This window comes from Tamandua tetradactyla, chromosome 5 (assembly GCF_023851605.1).
Source record: "Tamandua tetradactyla isolate mTamTet1 chromosome 5, mTamTet1.pri, whole genome shotgun sequence".
Lineage (NCBI taxonomy): Eukaryota > Metazoa > Chordata > Mammalia > Pilosa > Myrmecophagidae > Tamandua > Tamandua tetradactyla.
Window position 1 is genome coordinate 188,290,149 of NC_135331.1, and position 12,046 is coordinate 188,302,194.

At 37.3% G+C, this 12,046-nt stretch overlaps 1 long non-coding RNA gene across 1 annotated transcript; it reads right to left on the reverse strand.

Moving 5' to 3' along the window:
* Positions 1-644: 644 nt before the first annotated feature.
* On the reverse strand, positions 645-9,418 carry LOC143682938 (uncharacterized). Its single transcript, XR_013175377.1, has 3 exons — positions 9,326-9,418; positions 3,689-3,741; positions 645-667 (listed from the first exon to the last, which is right to left on the reverse strand). It is a non-coding gene; the product is annotated as an uncharacterized LOC143682938 (long non-coding RNA).
* Positions 9,419-12,046: the final 2,628 nt, after the last annotated feature.

Sequence of the window (12,046 nt, forward strand, 5' to 3'; positions counted from 1 at the left end):
TTCTTGAGTTCTTCCAGTTCTTTTTTTTTTTGCATGGGCAGGTACCAGGAATCCAACCCAAGTCTCCGGCATGGCAGGTGAGAATTCTGCCAAAAGCCACCATCGCACCACCCATACAATTCATTTTAAATCTCCTCCCAGTGTGCTGTCTTCTCTGCCCTGAGATTATTTTTCTTTTCATTTCTGCTTGGTATCCTTCCAACACAGAATTTATCAAATCATTGAGTTTATTATTTTAATTTATATATTTGTTCATACTTTTCAACTGCGCTGTGGTATCATTTTTTTTCTGATATTTTTTCATCTGTTGGCAAGTTTGGTGCTCAGTTTCTCATTTATTCTTCAATATCTTTCTAGAAATTCTATGACAACTATTTTGTTTTCCTTTTTAAGATACTCATCAATGAATTAATTGGATTTTCTGAAACAATTATTTGCACTATGCCTCCTATGGAGGCAGGATGGAATAGGCAAGAATAGCCTTCTACACTTCACACATGAAGCTCTCTCCTTCACTGCCACTACGGTACTAGACTGTCTCCCGCACATCTGGTTCATTTGGTGTGTGTGTATGTGTGCAGTTTTACTGTAGCCCTACCTTCTCTGCTCCTTCTTCCCAGGTCAGAAGGGTTCCACTGCTTGACCCTGCTCACTTTAATTTCCACTCCTATTGTTAAAAAAAGAAAGTATATAGTTAGTGGTAATATTCAAAACATTTAAGAACCAGGAGAAAGAATTGGGGCAGGGAAAAACAAAGCAGCTGAATGGAGAGAACACTCTGAGAGCACAGAGCAGCAGCTACAAACTAATTTGTTCTGAATTATTGCAACATTTTAATAATTGGTTTCACTGTACTTATACACTGAATAAATATCGGCACTGAGTGTAGTTTTTGCAGTCATGGGTAAGACCCTCATCTTCACAAGTGCACTTTTCATTGATGTTTTCTGAAATATTCTGCTAGGAGGATTTTCTGTAACCTATCCTCTATTCTCCCATGTATATGCAAATTATACTTCCTTTCTATATTTTCTGAAAATAGAGCTTGTGGGGTGTTTTCTTTTGCTTGTTTTTTGAAATGTACCAGGAAGACAGAGAAATATGCTAGCTACATTTTCCTATTCATAGAAGAAATTTTAATAAATATTTCATTGTTAAATTTCCTGATCCAATGTAAGGTTATTGGTCATTTTTGTTAATTATGTCTAAGAGTGTCCCTAAAAGCATGGACTATATTAATTCCTTTATTTTGTTCACAGATCTTACTAAATCATTTTAAACAGTAAATATGTACTGATACATATTCTCTAATTTGATGCAGTATTAAATATGTGCCCATATTATCAAGCTTTTTAATTTGTAGATCAAATTTTCTACATAATTATTATTTTAAGCTGATTGACTATCAAATATTAAGAGAACATTGTTAAACTGTGCATTATGATATGGATTTGTTGATTTATTCTTGAAAATTTTCCTATATATGCTGAGGTTATTTTGATAAGTACATAGAAGTACAGAATTTCTACATTTTTTTGATGAGCAATTTTTTTTATAATTGCTTAACAAATGCTTCTCTCTATCCATAATATTGCCTTTTGTCTTGAAGTCCATTTTGTACAATTATAAATCTATATCACTTTCCTCTTATTAAAATTTATTTGCCTTGAATTTCTTTCCTACCTTTGTGTTCAATTTTTCTGTTCTACCAAAAATGCAATGCAGTATATTGAGGAAGACAGTAAGTCTAGAGCCAGACCTCCTGAGTTTAAATTCTTGCTCTGAAACATAATAGCCTTGTTACCCAAGGGAAGATTCTTAACCTCTCTAGGCCTTAGTGTTCTCATTTTAAAAATAGAGAGGTTGATATTATATATCTGCATTAATTATAGATTCATTACCTTAAATTTTTATTTGCTGAAAGAACTCAAACAATTTATACTCACAAAACAGCTTTATTAAGGGCAAAGGATATAATACAGCAACAGCAGGACAAAGATATTCATTGACAGGGTCTGGAGCTCTCAGGGGGCAGGCTTTGCTGTTCTCTTAGTGCTGGATTGCGCAGGATGTGCTTTGTTCCACGTCTTGAACTACTTCAACACATGTGCCAAGCACCCTGACAGCAGGAAGCTCAAAGTCTACTTATAACAGGAGTCTCTTACAGTGACCTTATCACGTAGGCATACTATAGCTATGTGATCAGCCTTAACTATAAAAATCTCCCAAAAGAAGAGATACTGTGATTTGCCAAAAACAGGTGCAAATCACAAATTCAACTAGTAGTAAAAAACAATGCTTCCCTGAAACAACAGACAGTTGGACCTATAGTTAAAGGATATCTCCTATTTTTAGTTAACATATTATATTCTACAGCATTGAGCAAGGGTGATTGGCATGCTCCAGGAAGTTCAGTATATAAGTGTGGGGTCAATTCAGACTAGCTGTAATTATTCCATGCTGTACACTACACCAAAAGAGTTTTTGTAAGGCTTGAAGAAGATATTACAAGTAAAGCAATAGCCAAAGTGCTTATTATTCGATAAATATTAGACATTTTATCAGACTTGAAGTATGATTCTTAAAAAAAGGTAGAGTTTAATTATAAACTTTTGTTCAATCTGAGATAATTTGCTTTTAGAGAGTTTATCCCATTTATATTTATTGGGATTACTAATGAATCTGGGCTTATTTCTAGCATTGTTGTCCTTTCTACCTGTTAATCTTTATCTATTCCCACTTTATATTGTTTGCACTGCTCGTACATTTAGCTTTGATTTTTATACTGAGAAAATTCTTCTAGTGGCCACATTTATTATTTTTTTAACATAATTAATTGCCTTAGCAATGTCTGTCATTGGTAACTTTAGGGTAGAAATAGAAAAGTGTAAATTTTAACTGTATTTTCCAGCGTTAGTTGAAATTGTAGCTGAAACCAAGTTTCATCCTGCATTGAGATTTACTATAAAAGGAAGGAATTCTGGAGAATATTTATATATAAATTCTAATAGTGGCACAAAAATTAGAAAGCATTTGCAGCTGATGCAAAGGCTCTACTTGTTTGAAATCTTTATATGCTCTATAAGTTACCATAAAATTAAATTTTATAGTGATTTTTGACAACTTTGTTAAATAAGAAGAGTAAGACATCTTACTGTGTTTGCTTGCCATTAACTATTAAAGATTTTATTGTAGTCTTCCTTGGAATGAATCTCTAATTGCAAAAGCCTTGTTTTATCTGTCCAATCGGGGACACTGTATATATCACAATATTATTTTTAAGAAGTTTCATTTGTTATAACTAACAATTTTAGGGAACTGAATTTACTCTCTCGTTTTGAACATACTAGCATTATCTAATGCTAAGTTTTCTAGAATTTTCTTCTCCCAATATATCACTATGTAAATCAGGAAGTAGTAAAACCTTTTTCTTGTTTACTTCCTATGAATCTGTTTTAAAGATAAAAAGTAAATCTAATTGTAACACATTCCTCCTAAAAAATATAAGAACCTTATATGCTTTAACTTTAATCATTCTTCTCTAACATTAATCATTCTTCTCTAAAATATAAACTTTATTTTATATTTTATTATATATCTTTCCCTGGTGCATTTTTGATATCGCTAAAATTATAGAGTTAATGTTTTTTTAAAATTTATTCTTATATTTAGGAATCTAATTGCTTACCATGTCTTCTTGAATCCAATTTGTTTTTCCTTCTGAATTCAATTTTCTTCACCCTGAGACACATTTTTCAGAAATTGTTATGGGAATCCCTGTATGGAAAAGTTTTTCTTGTTCACATGTGAATGATAGCTGGACATATAATTTTAGATTGTTAATTGTTTCAGTTTTCTGAAACTAAAAGTTTACTGTTTGGTGATTTTTCCCCCTTGGGAAGTATAGTAATGTTCTATGGGCAATATGTTTTCTTCAGTTACTTTCAAGATTTTCTTTTAGTCTTTAGTGATACTGCAGTTCACTGCAATATAGACAAGTGTATAGTTATTCATATATCTCCTACTTGGAACTCATTGAGGGTTTTTTGTTTTATTTTTTTAAATATAAAATATAAAAGTGTTCATATCTTTCATCACTTCTGAGAATGTCTTTTCCTATATTGGCATTATCACACTATCTAGCAAATATCCCCTAGCTGTTTTAATCTATCTTACATATTTTTAATATTTTTCTATGTACTACATTTTGAGTAATTCCTCAGATCTTTATTCCAGTTCAGAGATTCTCCCTTTAGCTATACCTAATCTGCCTTTAATTGGTCTTTTTTAAAAAAAGTAACTACATTAATTTTTCTCAGGGAATCTATTGGGTTCTTTCCAAAGTTGCCTATTCTTTCTTCATAAAGTGTTGGTTTTCTAATTTATTTTTGGATTGACTTGAACAATTTAAACATATTTAATTTATAATTCCTAAACTCCATTTTTTTTTCGTTTGTTTTTTGGTGGAAGTGCATGGTCTGGGAATTGAACCTGGGTCTCCCACATGGAAGGTGAGCATTCTACCACTGAACCAACCATGCACCCCTAAACTGTACTTTTGAATTCTGAAGTTCTGTACATCTAATTTTGCTATTGTTACATTTTTTCATAGTAGGTTTTCTCTTTGTATGGTTAGTAACTTTATTGTGAGCTCATTTTCAGTGTTTTCTCTTTGGTTATGTATATGTCCAGAGGTATGAATTACCCTCCTAGTTACTTCTGCTACATGATCCAGGAATTTCACAGTCCAAAATCAGTCCTTGCATTAATAATTAATTTCTTTACTAGCTACAAACATTCCTGAAACTCATAAGTAATGAAAATTAGCATTGCAAATCAGTGATAAAAAGTTTCTTTTTCCCCCAGAATCTAGACTGGAAAAAAAGTCTTATTTTCTCTCTATGCAAAGAACTGTGTTTTTAGCCTACATTTTCACTGAAGTATACTTCTCATTTTGTTCTGAGAGTTTTTCTTTATCACTGCTAACCCAATGGTTTTTTTTTTTCAAAACACTGTGAACACAAGAGCATTTTCTTATAATTCTGCCTGAGAGAAATGTGAGATTATTTTTATTATGCAAATAACTTATATCTTTCCATCTTCTCTATTGACTAAATTCTGGGTCTACCTTGGCATGATCAAAACCTCACTGAGGTACTCTATTAATTCTTTCAGCTTTGAAACTACAGATTTTTTTAATCAGGAAAAAGTTTTTAAATCAATTTTTAAATAATTTATGTGTAAGCCCTCAGAGTAACTGGTTGATTATCAGGCACATAAATAAATATTTAATAATTCTACAAGGTTATGACTATCCTTATGGTATGACTGGATGCAACACTCAGTATACTTTCTAATGAATGACACTCATTTGGCCAGAGAAGCTTTTTCAAGATGACTGATAAACACTGACAAATATTGATAGAGGTGAAGTGAAATGTAAATGCTCTTATGTAAATAGCTTAAACTATTACGATGCAGTTTTTATTCTCCTTGCTGTACATGGTCTTATGTGTTTATAAATGATCTATCTTAAACAATTGGCTTGAGTTTCATTCTTTTGAGTGTCTAAGCAGGGAGACCCATGTCTAATTCCCTAGTGCAAATACCCTTACTGTTATGTGAATAATTGACTTTTCCAGATAATCTGGAAATCATCATTAGGGCATCCAAGCACCAGGAAAGCATAGTTCTCACCCTAACTGCTCCCATTGACCTCCGGCAAATGGGCTAATGATGCATGAGTACATTCTGATATATTCAGTCCAGAGCCAACTCATAGGCTTCTACGTTCTCACTGTCCCAAATATGGGTGAAAATATCAACCCCAATGTTTACTTGAGCCACAAACATGACACCAATCTGAACACTAATTGGCTTGACAAGAACAAAAATTATATCTGACCTCATAAAATGCAGCTTCCCAACTGCAAGCTTTCCAAAACACAAAAATGAGCAAGATGGGAAAAATCAAGTTTATTCAAGCTTGAAATTCTAAATTAATTTCCTTGTTGACATCTCTGGCCCCCCAAAAAAGGATACAGCCAAAATAAACAATATGAATTCACTTCCTATTCATATAATTTGTTGTATTTTACATATTTATTATTGAATGAGTACAATAATGCTGGTTATATCATCTGACCAGAACCAGTAACACATATATAATTAATATTAAAGGAGGAACTAATCCTTATTTAAATAAAGATTAGTGTACAAATCCTCAAACACATACAGCTCAAGGGTGATGGAGTGATAAGATATAACTGATTATAATTTGAGTCACTGTCATTAAAAATTAAGGAACTATCATTCACATTCTGACAATTTGGTTATCTTTGACGCAGCCCTTTTTTTCTTCTGCAAATGCTTGCACATCCTGCAGCCTATTTGGCAAAGTCTTTATCTAGGAGTGGTATCCTCATGCCTAGACTTTCTGTAATGTCTCCTCGACTACACATGTGAGTGCTGAGACACACACACAAACATACACATACACACCTCTAATTTTGGGTACCTCTACTCAGTTCCCTGAAGTACACTATATATCTCCATCTTGTCAATGACCATGTCGATACATGCCCCGGTTAAGTGTTTACAGCCCCACCCTATTCTACGCTGTACCTTGGTGGTCGCAGTGTCTATCTCAGTGCCTGGTTCACAACTGATAGCCAATAAATGCTTCGAGAATGAGGGAATCTGTCCCTTCTATCACATCTTTTCTCTTCTGGAATAATTGCCCATCTCAATGTCAGCAACTTGCCACCTCAGTGCCTAAAGTATGTCCAGTTTGACAACTGAAAAGAATATTAAAATTTTTTAAATATAATACCAACCTTTTGTCCTTTTCTACCTTGTTCACATCAGCGAACACTCTAGAGTTGACAGTACTGACCACCACCTAGTGGTTAGGAAGGGAACTATCTGATTTGATACAGGTTACCTGGCACTTTTAAGGGATCTGGGAAGTCTGAACGAGTCCGCTCGGAATCAGAAGTTGTGGACAACAGAAGAGGCATCAAGCACATGTCAGCAGAATCCACCCTAGGCTCTGGGTTGTCATGTCTTGGTTGCTATTGTGAACCTGGACATTCTCATCCTTTGGGATGTTTCATCCTCCCAATATTAGACTTCCCATAGGTTAGGATACAGGTCCTGACCTCCCAGTATCAGAATTCCCAGGTCCTGACCTCCCAGTATCAGACTTCCCAGGTCCTGACCTCCCAGTATCAGAATTCCCAGGTCCTAACCTCCCAATATCAGAATTCCCAGGTCCTGACCTCCCAATATCAGACTTCCCAGGTCCTGACCTTCCAGTATGAGAATTCCCAGGTCCTGACCTCCCAATATCAGAATTCCCAGGTCCTGACCTCCCAATATCAGAATTCCCGGGTCCTGACCTCCCAATATCAGAATTCCCAGGTCCTGACCTCCCAATATCAGAATTCCCGGGTCCTGACCTCCCAATATCAGAATTCCCAGGTCCTGACCTCCCAATATCAGACTTCCCAGGTCCTGACCTTCCAGTATGAGAATTCCCAGGTCCTAACCTCCCAATATCAGAATTCCCAGGTCCTGACCTCCCAATATCAGACTTCCCAGGTCCTGACCTCCCAGTATCAGAATTCCCAGGTCCTGACCTCCCAATATCAGACTTCCCAGGTCCTGACCTCCCAATATCAGAATTCCCAGGTCCTGACCTCCCAATATCAGAATTCCCAGGTCCTGACCTCCCAATATCAGACTTCCCAGGTCCTGACCTCCCAGTATCAGAATTCCCAGGTCCTGACCTCCCAATATCAGAATTCCCAGGTCCTGACCTCCCAATATCAGAATTCCCAGGTCCTGACCTCCCAATATCAGAATTCCCAGGTCCTGACCTCCCAGTATCAGAATTCCCAGGTCCTGACCTCCCAATATCAGAATTCCCAGGTCCTGACCTCCCAATATCAGAATTCCCAGGTCCTGACCTCCCAATATCAGACTTCCCAGGTCCTGACCTCCCAGTATCAGAATTCCCAGGTCCTAACCTCCCAATATCAGAATTCCCAGGTCCTGACCTCCCAATATCAGACTTCCCAGGTCCTGACCTTCCAGTATGAGAATTCCCAGGTCCTGACCTCCCAGTATCAGAATTCCCAGGTCCTGACCTCCCAATATCAGAATTCCCGGGTCCTGACCTCCCAATATCAGACTTCCCAGGTCCTGACCTCCCAATATCAGAATTCCCAGGTCCTGACCTCCCAATATCAGACTTCCCAGGTCCTGACCTTCCAGTATGAGAATTCCCAGGTCCTAACCTCCCAATATCAGAATTCCCAGGTCCTGACCTCCCAATATCAGACTTCCCAGGTCCTGACCTCCCAGTATCAGAATTCCCAGGTCCTGACCTCCCAATATCAAACTTCCCAGATCCTGACCTCCCAATATCAGACTTCCCGGGTCCTGACCTCCCAATATCAGACTTCCCAGGTCCTGACCTCCCAGTATCAGAATTCCCAGGTCCTGACCTCCCAATATCAGACTTCCCAGGTCCTGACCTTCCAGTATGAGAATTCCCAGGTCCTAACCTCCCAATATCAGAATTCCCAGGTCCTGACCTCCCAATATCAGACTTCCCAGGTCCTGACCTCCCAGTATCAGAATTCCCAGGTCCTGACCTCCCAATATCAAACTTCCCAGATCCTGACCTCCCAATATCAGACTTCCCGGGTCCTGACCTCCCAATATCAGACTTCCCAGGTCCTGACCTCCCAGTATCAGAATTCCCAGGTCCTGACCTCCCAATATCAGACTTCCCAGGTCCTAACCTCCCAATATCAGACTTCCCAGGTCCTAACCTCCCAATGTCAGACTTCCCAGGTCCTAACCTCCCAATATCAGACTTCCCAGGTCCTAGTCTCAAATCTCCCACTCACCATCTGAATAATAGGCTAATTATTGAACTTCTGAATGGCACAGCTGCTTAAGCATAACATTTGGTTAATAATAGTAATATATACACTCTCCCAATAGTAATAGCCACTCTGCGGTTCTCGTAAGGAATAAACACGATACCTCATGTAAAGAAATGAGCACAGCCCTAGCCCAAGAGAAGATCAATAAAGGAGGACTGCTTCTCTGTTGAGCTACTCTGGCTTCATGGCTGGGCTTGAAACGACCCCTGATCGTACCACTTGCCCAGTTCACTTCCTGGTTTCCATTTTCTTTGCTTGCACTGATACCTGCTTCTCGCCTGCCCTGGCCCTATCCCCTTTGTGAGGCCAATGCATGAGTTGTCTCTCACTGTTTATTTCCCTGTAGTGTTCTACCATTTTGTTCTTACCCCTTTCTCAGGCTCTTCAGAAAAAACAGCATCTCTTTCTCATATATTTTCCTTCTGTTTTGCAGCCATAGTTGACAACACAGGTGTGGGTCTGTGGGACAGAAAGAAAGAGAAATGTTAAAAGTTTTAAAATAAAATTAGTTCTCAAAAAAAAATTAGTTCTCGATTCAATGAACGTGTTAGTCTTTAAAGAGCTTGAAAATGCCCATGAATTCACTTCAGAACCTACAAACATTTGCCATCTTCTAATCCCCATCTAATTCAAGGAAACTCTTCTTCAAGAACCAGTCTTACGTAGAAATATTTTTAAACACTTCACATAAAATTTTATTATGCAAAACTGAAAACTGTTCTTTAAATGTTTCTCTTCAGGCACAGATTTTATTGCATAAGGTGGACATTTGTAGCAATCCTGGAAAACTAACCACCAATTAAAATGTTGTTAGGATAGGATACTGTGGGTCCAATGGTACGCAACGTATTTCTAAGTTAGGCTTTGACTATAAGAGAAATGAACATGATATCTGAGCTGAATTCTTCAAGCCTAGTTCTGCCTGGCATGTCCTCCTGTTATCCAAGTTATTGAGTAATTTGATCTCAGTCCCTCCCCGGTGAAACAGCTATGCTTTGAAACTTAGAGTGATCAGAACAACACAATCAGATACTTTCCACTCAGATTCTAAATATATTACTTAGCAATGACAGCCTTTTGCCCATCCTGATGCTTGCAGTGTAATGTGACATCACCCATGGTGATGTTAAATGTCTCACTAATAAGCCAGACTGTAGAAGTTCCCTGCTTGGGTCAGATAAGTTCTCAGATATTTGGACAGAGGTGAAATCATTCTCCTATTGATAGCTGCAGCTGTACGAATGCAAGGTCTCATTCCATTGGTTTCATTCTCAAACTGGGCTTTCTCTGACAAATGACTGACCAAAATCTAAAAAGGTGAAAGAACAGAGGTCAATTTAATTGACTTCTAACTTTGTTGAAATGTGGTTTGCTAGCCTTCCCTTGGGTGCATCAGAAGGCACTGGAAAATGACTCCACAGCCAGGCTCAGGAAGATCAGCCAGACGTCTGCCCAGAATTACAACGGATAAGACCTGAGATATTTACAGTGTAGTCTTCGTGGGTTGTGACTCTTGCTTTTGAAAATAACCTGGACTTTGGGAATTTAGGTCTATTTTGTGCCTTCAGGTAAATTATTGAAATCATAAAAGGCAAAAAGTCCTCAACACTGGAACTGGAGGCCTTGTACTATGTAAAAGGATATTAGAAATGAACCTACTTACAAGGTTTTTGGGGTACTGGATTTTTTTCTAAAGTGTCATAATTTTGTACTCAAGGCATCACCTTGCAACCATGAAAGAAGGGCACTGAGAACGCCTTTAATGACAATTAATTCTGTCACTATCTATGGCCATGGGTCTCTTCTGAGCTGCTTGCACTAGACCTTCAGGTTCTGCTGTGTCCTATTAGTTCACTGTCTTCAATTTGAAGATTTTTTTATTGTCGTTCTTTCCTAAATTTATAAAAGGAAATAGGTACAATTATCCAGATTGTCCTTTTATTTTCAGGAGACCAAGCCCTTTCACTTAAGCCTGCTTTAGAAATATTTACTCATGTTATATATGCATTGACAACACATTTTCTCTAAACTCTGCTAGTTTACAAATTAGACCGAGCCTCACGTTCAAAGAGGAAGATAACACACAAACACATGATGGAGCCAGAAAACAATTATGAATCAACATACATGTAAGAATAAAATAATACGGTAAAGTAATCTGAACAGAGTGTACATTTTCAGCAGATATTGAAGGACAACTCAGGGGTATCCAGGTCAGTTTTGAACCACATAAGAATTTAAGCACTCTAAGGAAGAACCTAAGAAAGGAATGTTGTGCATCGTAAGTCAGTGCCATACAAGACTGCAAGTAACGCTCAAGAGAAGAATGAAAGAGGATTTCAGATAAAAGTTCCATTAATTAATTTGGAATCCCCCCCAAACAAGCTCTTACACAAAGAAAATTGCCATAGATCTCAGAGTAATCAGAGATGATTGCATAATAAATCAAGAGAGAAAATATGTCACTATTTGGAATGCTATAAAATCTGTAGTACAATATGATATATAAAAGAAATTAATCTTTTGAATGTTCTGAAAAGCTTATGGGGGGTGGTTCTTTAATATGTTAAAAATCTAATCCTGAAGATTAAATATTAAAAGACACAGCTAAATGTAAGAACATATGCCAGGGAATTGTAAAAGGCAAAGAATGAGGCTTTGCGCCAATAATGACATTATCAATCAAACAAAAAGAATCCCTACTTTGGTAAAGCACAGCTGCTATCACTTTTATGAGAGCAGCAACATTAACTGACCAACCTAACAACGAATTGAGAGAAGGAGAAGATATTTAGTGGTTGGAAAATAACTTAAAATTCAAAGAGAGTCTGTCAGCATGTTAGCAATAGGGAGAAGTACAAATGTCCAGATATATTCTCATTGGAGCCCGAGGAAAAAGCAACATATTACAGGAAAGTTCCCTAGTTCTGGACTTGATTCACCTACTACAAGATGCTGCTATTTAAAATGTTGACTTCCCAAATCCTACAAAAAATGTGGCTCCCACATCCCTCTCAGTACAAAGCTTTTCTAGGGGTTCTTGGATGTAACCCTGTCACACCTGTGAAGGTTAATTTCATGGGTTAACT